We start from the raw sequence: 16,356 nt of genomic DNA, 5'->3' as shown, positions 1-16,356 counted from the left end.
GAAATCTACTTTCATAGTGATACTGCCTCGGAAACCCAAGGAGGGCTCACTATAAGTTAGGTCTGACTGGACGGCAGTGAGTTTGGTTTGGTGTTGGTTCAGTGTATACTCACAGATCTCTCTCTTCACTTAACACTCAGATAGCAGTCCCTGGGCACCCAGGGCAAGAACAATGTATGACTGCACTCTGAAATACCCCTCTTGTCTCACCCATAAAGATTTGTTCCTGGGTTAACTATGTCTAATTCTTGTCTGTGAGAAAGAATTCTCATCCATGAGGCTCCACAGTTCTTCATATAGACTTGTGCCCAGCCTCAGTTTACCAGGCACATCCAAAACTAAAAACAAACCCACTGCCATCAAGCAGATTCCAACTCATAGTGACCCTATAGGATAGAGTAGAACTGTCCCATAGGAATTTTGAGGCTGTAAATCTTTATGTAAGCAGACTGCCCCATCTTTCTCCTACAGAGCAGCTGGTGGGTTGATACTTCCTACCTTTTGGTTAGGAGCTCTGGTAGCATAGTGCCTAAGGCATTTGACTGCTAACCAGAAGTCTGGCAATTCAAACCAGCCACTCCTCAGAAGGAAGGTTGGACAATCTACTTCCATAGTGATACTGCCTTGGAAACCCAAGGAGGGGTCGCTGTGAGTCAAGTCCGACTCGATGGCACACAACAACAGCAACACCTTTTGGTTAGCAGGTGTATACTTTAACCACTGCTCCACCAGAACTGCTCCATTGTGCCAGCACACCCAGATGTGTCTGAATCCCACATCTAGGAACCTCTGGCCACCCGCCTACCCTGCTAATCCCCCACACACACTATGTAAATATCCTGTATCCTTGCATGGCTTTTCAACTGTAATAACGATTAAATAGCCCTTGGGTTATTATGTGAACTGAGCTATAGACAGAATGAGGCAAGGAGTATAGCTGAAAAAACAAGATGTAACCAAGGTCATCCACCCTTTTGAGTTCAAGTGAATAAACCAGACACCCATTCCTCTTGCTTTAGGAGCCAGGGGTTCTGAAGTCTCTGTTGGTAAAGGTTAACTTTTCTCCTACTCACATCCAGCTCCAAGTTTCTGTGCTCCCTCAGTGCATCCAGTTTTGAGAACATCTTGCCAATCAGTCCAGGGCATCGTTTTTGCTCCCCAAACATTACCAGTACAAGATTGCATATACAACAGATTTAAACTAAAAAGTTCAAGCAATGGAAAAAGTCTATATCACATCACTGTCACTAATTTTAAATTTTAAATCCTGTTGTTTGTTAAATTACTTTAACCACTTTACCACCTACTTTTCTCTCAGGTCTCCTTTCACTCTTTCTCAGCCCTCCATCTGTTGTAAGCTCCCTTCTGGTCTCCTAGGACCTTCTCCCCTCCTCTCTGTCTGTTCATCCTCTTCCTCAAACTCTTCTTAACTCGCCAGAAACGTTTCTCGCCAGAAACGTTTACAATCTCACTGTTACACTGTTTTTTTCCCCAGATAATAACCTTGATACTTCACTGTCCACCCCCAAAGCAAGTTTTCTTGGTATTATCATTAAGCATATTGTCTCACCTTATGAGGAACACTACAGTTGTTTATTAAATCAAATATACTTTTTTAAATCTTGCTATTGCTGAAAGAAGTCTACTGGTGAAAACAGTTAACATGCTTTTCTGCCAACAGAAAGGTTGGTGGTTCAAGTCCCCCCAGAGGTGCCTTTGGAGAAAAGCCTGACATTCTGTTTCTGAAATAGATCAGCCACTGAAAACTCTATGGAGCACAGCTCTACTCTGACACACATGAGTTGTCATGAGTTGCAATCAACTCAACAGCAATCGGATTTTATTGTTGTTGTTGTTGTTTTATGGCTGGAAATGAAAAGAATTTTGAGAAAGTCCATAAATCTAAGGTTGCTTTCTTTGGAGGAAATACAGTTCTTTATTACCCTCACACCCCAACCCCACCTTCACCCCATCTGTGCAATGGCCATGACTGTCCAAAATTCATGACTTAGGGCAATGGAGACTCCAGCTCATGAATGGCGCCAGCAGGGGAAGACATGCCTCTGTGCGCGATGCCATGTATAAGGAAATGTGGGAAAACAAGAAGGAGAGCACACCTGGACAAGACAAACATATAAATCCAAAGCTGCACAAAACAGCATGAATGCCATTCTTGCTGAAATAAAACCCATCTGTCCCACACAATCATTTCTCCTTTATTAAATAAGTTGCCAAGTTACTTTCATCAGATTGGCATTTGGCCTATTCAAGAGCAAGCATAGGAATCTCCCTGTGTTTGTTCCTGGATATGAACAATGGTGATTACTGTTGTTGTTTGTGGAGCCTCCCTGTCAGCAGCGCAGAGTGATTGGCAATTAGGCAGGCAAGAGAACAGCAGAGCAGAGCACGCCAGTATCTATTGCAGTTATTTGCCAGTATAATGTAGGCTTGTCAATTATGTTGTCATGCAGCAACTTATGCTGAATTTGAAAACAGTAAATGCCATACAAAAGTGTAAGTGATTTATATATGAGGCTACAGGAGCACTTAAAATCTGCAATGTAATGAAATGACATATACCAACAGATTGCATGTTTTGTGGTTATTACCACAGAGATTTAAAAAAAAAAAAAATCTTTTGAAAAGAAATAACTATTTAGGATCAATCAGCTCCAAATACAAGCCATTTCCCACCTCTCCTCCTCCCCCAACTCACAGACCATTCAGTCAATCCATCAATTTGAGTAAGTATAATGCCTTGGTACTTTACTAAATAACAAAACCTATAGTACTTAAATAAAAAGTCAGCCTGTTCTCCACTGTACTTTGCAGCCTAATGATATACCCTCTGACAAAATGCAAAAGACCCTGCCCACAGTGAGACATACAGTAAAACCTCAAGGTAGATTATGAACTATAGCTAAAGTAACCATTCATGTGGTGACCTATTTTGAAAGAGCCACTCTTCCAATTGTTTTTCGAAGCATGCCCTTTGGAATCACATTTTTAAATAGAAGCATTGAAATGTTTGCTTCTGTTGCTTGATCTGTTACTAAAAAAAAAGCAAGTTCAGAGGCAAGGAATCTGAAATTGGTCACACATCTAACTTCTCTTTTATTTTTCATTCCCTCCTCTGCTATTGCATCGTGTAGGCGGCTTTGATCTAGTGCTTCTATTACTTCCTATCTTTTGACATGACTTCAATCCATCTCCCAGTCTTCCCTCTCCACTGCACTCAGCTTTGTTCTCAGTCTTCCTGTGTGAATTCTATCCTGTTCCCATAACTATCTTACCCTCAGGATTGACTTCTTGAACTTGGCTTACATATTTTGTCCCACACGTTCTATTTGCACACCCGTATTGCCTGGGTTAGTTCTTATTTTGCCCTTTGGCCTTAAAATCCTTGTATTATCTTTATTCCTTTCTGTCTTTTTATTTTTTCTACAGTGATTTTACTGCAGTTCCTTTAACTATATGTTCTTATTAGTACTCCCTGGATGGAGTGAACAGTTAAACTCTTGAATACCAATCAAAAGGTCGGAAGTTTGAATCCACCCAGAGGCACTTTGGAAGATTGGCCTGTTGATCAGTGAAAGGTCACAACCTTGAACTACTCTGCAACACACGGGTCGAACTTAATTATGTTGAATTTAGTTATGTTCCCAACTCTGAGTTGGAAACGACTTGACAACAGCATTGATATAGCCACAAAGTATAAATGCAAAAGGCTCATTTTGTCACTGCACGGCTAATTTCAAAAAATTAAAATTCTGCTCTCCTTTTCTACAGTCCATCTTGACACTTCTGCAGGAAGCCAGGTTACCTCAGTTCAGGCAGAAAGTGATCATACATAATTAAATATAATATAGCAGAACTCTAAATTATTCCTGCTTATCAGGAAGTGGCACTGTATTCTTTATTTAATGAAAGGGAAACATAGTAGGTTATATACGAGAACAAAGGACATGAACCAGCTACTAAAGAGGACAGTATATCTGAACTATTAAATTAATAATTATTCTCTTTATGGACTTCACTGAACATAAGCAAATTCAAATGAGAGCTCAATATTGAGAATTTTCCTTACAGAAAGGGAACCTGGGAGGCTCCAAAATAAAGCTTAAACTCAGTACCTGTGTTAAGAAACTGCATTTTAATTCTTTCTTAGCCAAGGAGCAATCCCAAAAAAAAGAAATAAGTTTATGAGCAGAGTGTCTTGGTCATCACTTTTATTGAGCTTTTCCATTGGGATAACCTGACAGAACCACCATATCTGCATCTCTTGCAGCTGAACAACCCTATCTCAGTATCTCTTATGCTTTGTTTTTTTCTTTTTAACTTAAAAAATGTAAATGGGGTCATTTTATCTATGGAACATAAACATCTCTTTAAAATGTGAAACTTCTGCTGTGTTTGACATAGACTGTTAAACCCTTTGGCATCATCAACAAGGAAAGCTAGATCATAAACTCTAAGATTACATATAATGAGGCATTACCTCACAGGCCCTAAATTGCCCCCATATCTTAAGGGCAGTTCTGCTGAGAAGCACACTAACTCTCATTTGTCACTGAAATGCAGTCCTGATGAGTTTATATTTAAACATGGCTATAGTGGGGAACGTTAACAGTAACATGGTTCATGACTCCCTGTAGTTTACTTTAGAAGTAGGATGATATCACACATAAAAAAGATAACTACTATGCAAATAAAAATGAATAAAGGACACTCAGCAGAAACACACACCCTGAGATAAACATAACCAAGGAAATTACAGGAAGGAGGAAGGTGTGTCTGTAATCAGATGTAACTAAGTTCAACAGCTACTAGCTGTGAGAACCTAGGCAATTTACTTAACATCTATGATTGCCTTTTATTTGTATCCTATAAAAAAGGATAATTTCAGATATGTTCAAAATTAAAGGCAATAATATAAATTAAAAGGTTCGATAAATACCATTTTCCTTCCCTCTTCCCTAGATGTTATTCAAAATATTCATCATACCATCTGTCCCTTTATTAACCATTTCCGGGAATACTGGCAACTTACTGTTCTTTAAATTTATTATGATCTTTGTCTCCTCAGGGCTCTTGCTCTTGCTGTTTCCTGTGCCTGGAAGGCTCATTCCCAAGATTTTCTAATGGCTGACTCCTCATCATTCATCTACAGCCCAAATCCTCCTCCTCAGAGAGGTCTCCTGTGTTCCAATTACTCTCCATGACTTTTATTCTATCATCTTCATAGTATTTACTGCCATGAGAGTTCACCTTATGGTTCGTTTCATTATTTGTTGATTGTTCCTCCTACATACAAAGAGCCTCCATGACAGGAGAGAACTTGAATGCCTCATTCACTGCCAGATCAGCACAGTGTTTAGATCTTTTCTGTTTAGATCTTTTAGATTTTTTGAGAGCAATGGAGATCTGGAGTAGTGAATAATTCAGTTATTATTTTAGAAAGATCACTCTGACCACAGTCTGAAAAATGGATTAAAGAAGTCTCCTTGAAGACTAAGGTGCACCTAACCCAAACCATGGTATTTTCAATTGCCTCTTATGCATGTGAGAGCTGGACAATGAATAAGAAAGACCAAAGAAGAGTTGATACTTTTGAGTTGTGGTGCTGGCAAAGAATACTGAAAGTACCATGGACTGCTAAAAGAACTAACAGATCTGTCCTGGAAAAAGTGCAGCCTGTATGCTCCTTGGAAGCAAGAATGGCCAAACTTCATCTCACATACTTTGGCCATGTTGTCAGAAGGAACCATTCCCTGGAGAAGGGTATCATGCTTGGTAAAGTGGAGGGTCAACGAAGAAGGGGAAGGCCGTCAACAAGATGGACAGACACAGTGGCTGCAATGATGGGCTCGGGTATAGCAGGGATCATGATGCTGGAACAGGACAGGGCAGTGTTTTGTTCTGCTGTGCACAGGGCCACTATGAGTCAGAGATGACTCTATGGCACCTAACAACAACAACAGGAGATAGAGGGAAATGGTAGCATAATGCAGAGAAGGTATGGCTGAGGCCTAAATTACACCTGGGATAGACTCCCTTACTGGCTAGAGTTCGATGGACACAGGTAATATTGGTGGCAGAAGTTCCTCTCAGATTAGAGCACCCTGACATGGATACAACACTATGAATGAGGGCCCTCTAACATCTAATAAGTGGGTCAATTACTTGCATTGCTCCACCAATTTTGTTCTTCACTGATTAGAAGAAAAATTATATTTAAGTTGAGCAATTACTTCTCAAAGTAGGTTCTTAATAAGATCATGACGCAATAGTAAAGTGTTTGCTAAAATAAATGTTGGCAGTTCAAATTCACCAGCTGCTTCATGGGAGAAAATATTTAGAGACCTGCTTCTGGAAAGATTACAATTTAGAAAAACCCTATGGGACAGTCATATAGGGTTACAGTGAGTTGGAATCAACTTGACAGCACAAAACAACAACATTGAGATTATAATCAATAAATTCCAAAGATAGTTCACTTAATATACAGTTAAAAAACTAATTCTCTATATATTAAAATATACTTGCTGGTTCCAGATCATTATATTAGGCTATTTTGATCTTTTTGATTCCTTATTATTATGGAATGAATTGTGTCTCCCAAATGATATATTGACATTCTAACCTGTGTACCTGTGAATGTGACCCTATTTGGAAAAGGATTTTTGTTATACTAATAAAGACATACTAGAGTAGGTGAGTCTTAAACCTAAACTTTCTAAGTGGTGTCTGATTATAAAGAAAAAAAAAAGCAAAACAGACACAGAGAACACACATAGGATAAGACCATATGAGGACCAGCTACAAGCCAAGAAATGCCAAAAACCACGCAGGGCTACAGAAGCTGAAAAATACAAGGATTATCCCCTGGAGCCAAAAGAGAGAGAGCCCAGCCCTGCTGACACTCTGAATTCAGATGCCTAGCCCCAAAACTGTGAGAGAGTAAATTCTTGTTCTTTAAAGCCACCTACTTTGTAATACTTTGCTATAGCAGGCCTAGGAAATTGAGACACTCTTCATCCTTTATCTGGCTTACCTTTCCCTCCAACATGTGTGTTACCCATATATTTCATAAGCATGCCTTTTAAACTTTTATCCTATCACAGCAAATGATGCTTTATATGCAACTGGAGATTGTTGGAACTTTCCAAACCTACCAATGCCCTTCATCTCTCATCTCAAGATGTATTCTATACACTAAACTCCAGGGCAAGGAAGAGGCTCCCCATGTATTTTTCTATTTCTTTATGGAAAACATTTGCAGGAGAGCTGACCCATTTAGAATCAAGAGGTCTGTATGTTCTATCTGCATTGCAAATGCAGACAGGTTGTGCCTAGGAATAAGATAAATACACTCACTGTAATCAACTTGCTACCTTCATTTGTGATTGAGCCAAGCACACGAGATACAGAGTGTTGGCAAAGTGTTGATTTATACAAAGCAAATAGTCAACAATAACAGTAGATTTGCAAAAGGAGAATCACTTAACGATTCTTCAAATTTCGAAGTGAAATTCTTCACTTACCTATGTCCATTTTTATGTTGTTGGGTAGGTGCACTGTGACTCGGATCAGATGATAGATGCTATCTTCACTTTACTGCAGTCTCTGGCTACCACCAAGCCTGAGAGGGGTATGTTGCCCAGCTCCTGAGGCCCCTACTACCAGCTTCTGCCAGGCTACCCAGGCCTATAGATCTCTCTTGCCATCACGCTGCCTGTACCCTGCATGGAGCATACTTATGCCTGTTGCCCTACATAAGCAAGTGTTACGGCTCTTTTTACTCTGGTGACAAACCTCGTGCCCAGAGACACCTCACTCTGCCCTGCTGTAGGAAATTCCCTAGAGAGAACCCTCTGAGGCAACCACCTCATGAGGCATACTTAGACCTATGCCCTGCACAGGCAAGTGTATATCTCTTTTAGCTCCACTGTCAAGCTTCCTGACTGAAGGTGATCAGTTGTCACTTCATAGGTTGGCAAGCTTACCTCAACCACCTTGCTTTGGGGGCTGGCAACCCCACTGTCACTGTCTCTTGCCATGTTGTGTTATCTTCAGTGTTACAACTCTTTCTTCTGGGTGTAGGAGGTTCTCAGCACAGGAACCTCAAGTCCTTGGTCCAAAGAACTCTCTGCTCCAGACTCTTCTTGATGATAGTGAGGTCCCCCTGAACATCTATGGGATTGGCCCTTCTATAAGTAGTTTCAAGGAATGGTCATTCCAACAGGACCACAAACTGATCAATTCCCTCCGTAGAACATAAGTCACTCAATTTGCATAGTTTCAGCCAACCATTTTGGGAGAGTTAGAAGACCATGGCTAGAAAAACCTTATAAAATCAGTTCAGTGAACCAAAAGATCCCTGTAGGACAAATCCAGAGAATTCCATATATACTTACTTTTATATAAATGCATTGCTCAAATCTTGGTTTTGGTGGTTTAATCATATTTCTACATCTTGTCCACAAGGCAATCAATAGAGAACTGATCTGTTCTGGTGGCTGTGTTGAGACTAGACTAAGATTGCAGTGCTGACTGTGAGCACCTACTACATGTCAGGCACCATTCTGGGACACAGCACTGAATAAAAGTGATTAAAATATATATATATATACCTGTCTTCTTGGAACTAACATTCTAAGGGTTTCACATTCTAGTAAGCAGCTATACTCTAGCCTTTTCTGTAATCTTTAATTTATTCTGCTCACTGGCCCTTCCTAGAGCATTTTCATATATCACACACATACATACATACTCACTGCCATCAAGTCATTTCCAACTCATTGTGACACCTCTGGATTTCCGAGGCAGTATCTCTACGGAAGTAGATTGCCCAATCCTCCTTCCTTTCATAAATCAAGCTATACTTAAAAGTCCATACTGTTTCTTTGTAGTCATCCTTGATAACTTGTACCTCCTTCTAGTTTTATATAAACCAAAAACCAAACTCACTGTCATCTAGTCGTTTCCAACTCATAAGCACCCCACCTTGAGTTCCCGAGGCAGTATCTCTATGGAAGTAGATTGATCGATCAGTCTTCCTTCCGAGGAGCAGCTGGTGCATTTGAACCGCCAGCCTTCTGGTTAGCACTCAAATGCCTTAGGCACTACACCACCTTTTACAAATTCTGAGCTCAACAAACTTTTTGAGATGGAGGTATATATTTCTTTGACTGCCTCCCTGACTGCATACTCTTCATGACCACAGCTGGGAACAGACAGCTCTACTTCCAGTCCTGGCTCTCCCACTTATGAGCTGCTCCTTGGATAAATTACTCAACCTCTTGCAGCTTGCTTTCTCATCTATAAAATATGAATAATCCAGTGTACTGCAAAGTATTGTTATGAAGAGTAACTGAGCTAACTGACACAAAACATTTAGCAAAGTGCCCAGCACATAGGAAGCCCTCAGCAATTATTGATACAAGGCCTAATCCTCTTGCTTTATGCTCTCATTAAGTTTCTTTCTGACCATGCAATCACATCTACCAGTAATAATCAACTGAGTAAGCATCGTGTTGGCATGTAGGCTTAATATAAATATTAGTAGTTTAGTTCTACAGGTCATAAGTATTTATTGAGAATTTACTGTGTGTATAGCACTGTACTAGTTATTATAACAATACAGAAAAAAATCATGGGATAAATTTATATTAAAGGATACAAATGACACTTCAACTGAAAAATGATTTTACAAAATTAAAAACTTGAGAAACAAGACATTTCTTTCTTGTTGGAGTACAGTTACATACCATGATCTAGGCCAATCTTCTTCTATTTTCAAGATGCAGATCAAGTCCCTCCACCACCACCAAAAATAAAAAACATTGTTATCAGGTCAATTCTGACTCATTGTGACCCTATGAGATTAATCCAAATGCAACAAATGACCAAAATCTACTTAAAAAGTAATTTCCCTTTAAAAAAAAAAAAGTTTTCAGAGAGAGAAAACTCCTAAAGTTCCTATGTGCAATAAAACAATATTTTACTCAGATACGCTACAGTTTTCTGTAGATCTAATTCACAAACTGTATTTTAGGTTGGGATGGGAGGTCTCAATAATGTTATGATTGATTTTTTTTTCCTGTATATTATTTATGTGAGTTATTTAGGTGAATTAACTATAAGAGAGATTTTGGTAAACATTTGCAAAACATTAAAAATTCTGTGTTTAAAATACCACCCAAAATATAACCAACCTCATCTATAAAATAAAATCATTAGAGATAATCATCATGAAGGAAGTAAATGATAAACAGATCACAAGCATTATATAATATCGAAACTGCTTGTATCTAGAACAGATGTAAGCAAACTACAAACCATGGACCAAATCTGGCCTGTTATTTGCTTTTGTAAATATATCCAATATATGCCTACTTTCCTGCTACAATAGTAAAGTTGAGCAGATGCAACAGAGAGCAATGGCCCTCAAAGCCTAAAACATTTACAATCCGGTCCTTTACAGAAAAAGATTGCTGATCTTTGCTTTAAAATATATAAATCATTTTCTGGCCAAAGAAGATGACAATCTCAAAATAAAATACTCTTTACTAATTTCCAAAGCCAAATCAAATTGAGGGACTAGGAGTATAGGCATAATATTCAAGCATTATTATTATAAAAAATAAATAAACTCACCAATATTAATAATCAGAGTTGCTATTTGTTGTGTTCCTACCATGTTCTAGGCATTCTGATAGCCATTTTCACATATATCTTTTCTAATTTTCATAAGAACTTTGTAAGGTAACTATTGTGTATATCCATTTTACAGATTAAGGGCATTGTGACCAAGAACTTTCTGGAGACCATACAGGTCTCTCCAGCTCCAAAGTCTATATTCCAGGTGTTTCCTAAACATTTTAAAGAAAGTTTATCAGGAATATTTTCCATAAACAACATCAAGCATGAACTGACATCACAAAAGTGTCTAAAATGCTTCTGCACTCAGCATTAAGAAAACACTAATAATAATATTTTAAAAAGTACTTCTGGAGTATTCTGGTTAAAAAGGGAGGAGTAAGGGCATTTCTGCTTCACTCTGCCATCTGAAATCATTTGAAAATGAGAAACACAATAAATAGAAACAATACATAACTCTATGCCATAATCAATGAAGATGAGGTACTAAAATTTGCATTGAAACTTGATTTACATCTAGGGAGAACATTAAGAGCAGATAATTTTATAGAAAAAAAAAAATTAAGTAAAACCTTAGGAAATATATCCCAAAAATGTTACAAGAGTTTAGAGTAGGCAAAGAACCTGAATGTTGACTGGTAAGGACAGGAGTTGAATAGAAAATGTTACAAAAGGTGGAGTCAATTAGTTGCACCCAAAAGAAGAGTGGAATTCAACCCATAGGCACTGGATGAGCATTCCAGGAACTGAAAAGAGAATGAACAAGGATGCAGAGCTGAGAAAGTTGAAGAGCAAAGAAGCTGTTGTCAAGTGGTCCATGTTTTGCTTCTCTGCTACATTGTTTTTCTTCAAGTCAAATCTTTGCAGCGACTGAGCTCAATTTTCCCATGATCTAGCCAAATGAGCCTATCAGTCCAGAAAGCTTGCTTAAACTGACACAAATGCTGTTGAAACCCTGTTATTGTTGCTGTTGTTGTTTGCCGTCAAGCCAGCCCGACTCATAGCGACCCCCCCTTAGGTTTCCAAGGCAGTATCACTACGGAAGTAGATTGCCCCATCTTCCTTCCGGGGAGTGGCTGGTGGGTTTGAACCGCCAGCCTTCTGGTTAGCAGTCAAGTGCCTTAGCCACCACGCTACCAGAGCTCCCATATAAAAATTAAATAAAGAGATGATCTTATCTAAGTTATAATTTCCTTCCATATTCATGTCTTCCAAACTTTTCTCTCTCCTTAAACCCTCAATTCTTGCTCCTATTAACACATGAGATGATCTTTCCTCTTTCTTTACTTTATATAAAACAAAAACCAGTAAAAACAATTGCTTCCATGCTCTTTTTTACAATGTTTATTATTGTATTAAAATCTCAGGTTGCCATGTTCCCAATACTCTAGCCAAAATGGATCACTTGCTGATTTTTGTTTTCACCAACAGTGCTTTATTGAGGTAAAATTTATACATAAAAACAAATTCATATCCAAGCCAAAAAAAAAAAAACAAACTCACTGCTATTGAGTTGATTCTGACTCATAGTGATCCCCTTAGGGTTTCTCAGCTGGAAAATCTTTACGGAAGTAAATTGCCCAGTCTTCCTCCACAAAAAATACATATATGCTCCATTAATTCTGATAAATATATGCACTCATGAAACCATCACCCAGGTAAAGATACAGAGCAGTTTCCTCACTGTAGAAGGTCCTTTCATACCCTAGATAATTTATTACAGGACATACTAACCATTACGATATCTATTAACATAGATTATTAACACAGATTAATTTTGTCTGTTCTAGAGCTACATACAGAAAGCCTGGTGGTGCAATGATTAAGCTGCTAACCCAAAAGCTTGAACCCATCAGCCATTCTATGGGAGAAAGATGAGGCAGTCTGCTTCCTTAAAGATTACAGCTCTGGAAACTGAGGCAGTACTACTCTGCCCTATAGGATTACGATGAGTCAGAGTCAACTCAACGGCAATGGGTTTGGCATTTTGGTTTTTAGAGGTTCATATAACAGGAATCATTCAGTGTATATTCTTTTGTGTTCTTAAAATTAAGAATATAATCCATGTTGCTGCATCTATCAGTAGCTTGATCTTTTTTATTGCAGAGTAGTATTCTGTTGTATAGACATAACATGAATTATTTAGGTATTTTCCTTTTTGTGGATCTTCAGGCAGCTTCTATGTTTGAGCTATTATGAATAAAGCTAATATGAATACCCATGTGTTCTTTTTCTGAATATATTCATTCATTTTTGTTGAGTGTCTACCTAGGAGTAGAACTACTGGGTGACAGAACAAGTATTTGTTTATTAGAAACTGAAAACAGGTTTCCAAAGCTGTTGTACTTTCTTTAAATACTCCACCTACAACTTTCTCACCTCTGCATCCTTGTTCATGCGCCTTTTGCTTCCTGGAATGCCCTTTCAATGCTTGTCTGTTCAATTCTGCTACATTTTTTTAATGCAACTCTGGCCTCATCCTCCTGAAGGTTACCATCCTAATCAGCTCTACTGTAATATCCCTTAAGGAGCTCTGGTGGCATAGTGGGTAAGGCATGTGGCTGCTAACTAGAAAGTTGGTGGTTCAAACCCACTCTGTGGGAGGAAGAAGAGACAACCTGTTTCCGTAAAGATTTACAGCCTTGGAAACCCAATGGGGGTCACTATGAGTCTGAACTGACTCGATGGCAGTAGCTTTGGTTTTGGTTTTAATCTCTCTTGGCATCCTGTGGTTGTTTTCTTAGGGCCTTTCTCACTCAACTTTTTCTATCTTGCATGTCATGACAGACTATGCCATGTACCGTTTCATCCCTTGCCCTGGCCCACAGACCATGTCAAGCATACAGCAAATAAAGATCTGTTGAGTGAATGATTATTTTCATTTATTCATTGATCATAAGAATTATAACTTATCAAAATTATAAATTCATAAGATAATAAGCTCTTTGAGGGCAGAAAGCAACATTTATTAATTTCTGTAATAACCTAAGTCCCCAGGCTGTACTAAAATAGTTAGTTGAATGAATATATGACATGTGCTTATAATAATCAATTCATTAAAAATACATGGAAATTATAATTAAATCAAATTAGATTTTAAAGATATGCAAAATAATAAATGGATTGAAATTTTATCCCATGGTTCTAATAATCTGAGTTTCTCATTTGATTGACTGGCTTTTTTGTTTGTTTTAATAATGTAAGATGAAAGTGGCATATAAATTCCCTCCCTAAATCCTTAATTCAAATCAAAGCTGATTTCATATAATGTTATCATAATGTGCATGTATGCAAATGTAGTCATAGAGATTTTTACACATTAATCAAGAGCACTTAAGCAGTTGGTTGTTCCAACTGATAGAGAAAATTTCATTTTTTTGAAAAGACTGTTGTATCACAACTCAGTTATATCCCAAGATATAGTTGTATTAATGTTCCTAATTTTAAATTGCCAGGCATTGCATTAAATTAAGTGAGAACAATAAAATTAATATATAATTGGGGAAAATTTATTAGCTTTTAAAATAAAATATTTACTTCAAGATAATCTTACAAGGTTCATTTAAATTCGTTAAGTACAGGCAGTCCCCTGGTTACGAACATCCCACTTACATACAACCCATAGTTATGAACCAACCTTCTTCCCCAAAGACTATCATATTAAAAATTCTAGGTACATTCAATGGTTCCTACTAACGAACAAATGCTACTGTGCGACCATCAAAACATTATTATTATTATTACTGTATTATTATGTTAAAGATGTTTTAGTGTATCTGGAAGTGTTTCTTTAATGTTTTTTATGCATGGAAAGGTACACTGCATACTGTATACTAAGACAAACACTTAACTAACTGATATAAACCATGTGTAACTGTCCTGACTTAGGTACAAATTCCACTTAGACACTTAGAAATGGAACTCATTCATAATCGGGGGATTGCCTGTACTAATTTTAGAGTGAAGAAGGTAAAAAATAAACCTTTCCGAAATGTTGCTCCATTATTAAAATGTCCATTCACCTTCTGAACTCAGAAGATTACTTGAGGATTATGCTAGATAAATCTGGTTATTAGATGTCTTGTGATAGTTTATCTGCTTTTCCAACACTTGGCTCTTATGAGGGATGTCATAGCACAAAATGCATTTTATTGTCAGTGGAAATTTAAGAGGAACTGTGGACATGACATTGAATTCCAATATTTTATTTGAGTAGTCTGAAGTTACAGCAAATAAAGAGTTAGGAGATGAATTTTCAAGTAGAAAAAAAAATAAAACTTTAAAAGAGTAATACAGAACAATTTTGCTTGGTAGATAATAAATGCAAAAATTAGATAACTAAAACTTCATAGTTGTTATGATAAAAATAATGTCTCAGAAAAACAAAAAAGAATTGTTTTAGTAAAGGTTGCTTAGGACAGCCTATTTCTTGGTCTGCTGCTTTAAAAAGCATATTTTTATCATTGGCACTAGAGGTCTACAAACTTTTTCTAGATAGGCTCAGATACTAAATATTATTTTGATTTGTAGGGAGCTCTGGTAGCATAGTGCCTAAGGCACTTGACTGCTAACCAGAAGGATGGCAGTTCAAACCCACCAGCCACTCCTCGGAAGGAAGGTTGGGCAATCCTACTTCCGTAGTGATAATTGCCTAGGAAACCCAAGGAGGGGTCTCTATGAGTCGGGGCTGACTCGACAGCACAACAACAACAACAACAATTTCTGTAACTACTCAATTCTGCCTTTGTGACTCTAAACTGCCATAGACAATACATAACTGAATGAGTATGGCTGAGTCTCAATAAAATTTTATTTACAAAAGTAGGTGGTAGGCAATATTTGGCCTACAATCTGCCACCTCCTAATTGATATATAATAAAAGAGAGCTAAAATCCTATAAGTTTTTCTCTTTAGTTCAAAAAACTCTATCTGTTTTGGCAGTATACAACATCTTAAATATAAAAAAGGTCCACTTATATGTCATTTAAAAGTAAATATTTTACCTTATTTTTTTAAATTACCATTATCCTTTGTCAATCTAAAATCTTGAATATGCATCAAGATTTTACTTGCTTACAAGATAAGTAAGTTATCTCGTGACCAGCCTTTCCAAAGAGAGGTTGGGAATCACCACAGCTTAATTTAAGGCTTTGTCTACAATAAGACACTGAACACTTCCAACAATCTGATTTTTCAGCATCCAGAAGATAAACTGAATATTTCATATTTTTGTGTGAATATATTAGAATCTCCTACATAATTTTGTAATGTCAATTAGATCTGGTTGATTAATGGTGCTATTCAGTTCAGCTATATCCTAACTGATTTTCTGCCTGTTAGCTCTATAAATTACTGAAAGAAAGGCTTTGAAGTCTCAACTATAATAGTAGATTTGTCTATTTATCCTTGCAGTTTGATCAGTTTTTGCCTCACATATTTTGATACTCTGTTGTTAGGTGCATACACGTTATGGATGTTTTATCTTCTTTGAGATTTTATCCTTTTTTTCATTATGTGCAGTCCCTGATCACTTTCTTGTTCTGAAGTCTGCTTTGTTTGAAATTAATAAAGCTACTCCCACATTCTTTTGATTAGTGATAGCATGGTTTATCTTTTTCAATCCCTTTACTTTTAACTTATCTTTAAACTTTTTTTCCCCCTCCCATAACCAGTAACCAACAAAGTGAATTTCCT

This window comes from Orycteropus afer, unplaced genomic scaffold (genome assembly GCF_000298275.1).
Source record: "Orycteropus afer afer isolate SDZICR_OR568_19922 unplaced genomic scaffold, OryAfe1.0 scaffold00326, whole genome shotgun sequence".
NCBI lineage: Eukaryota > Metazoa > Chordata > Mammalia > Tubulidentata > Orycteropodidae > Orycteropus > Orycteropus afer.
The sequence above is the reverse complement of the archived record's forward strand: the minus strand, read 5'-3'. Positions refer to the sequence as shown.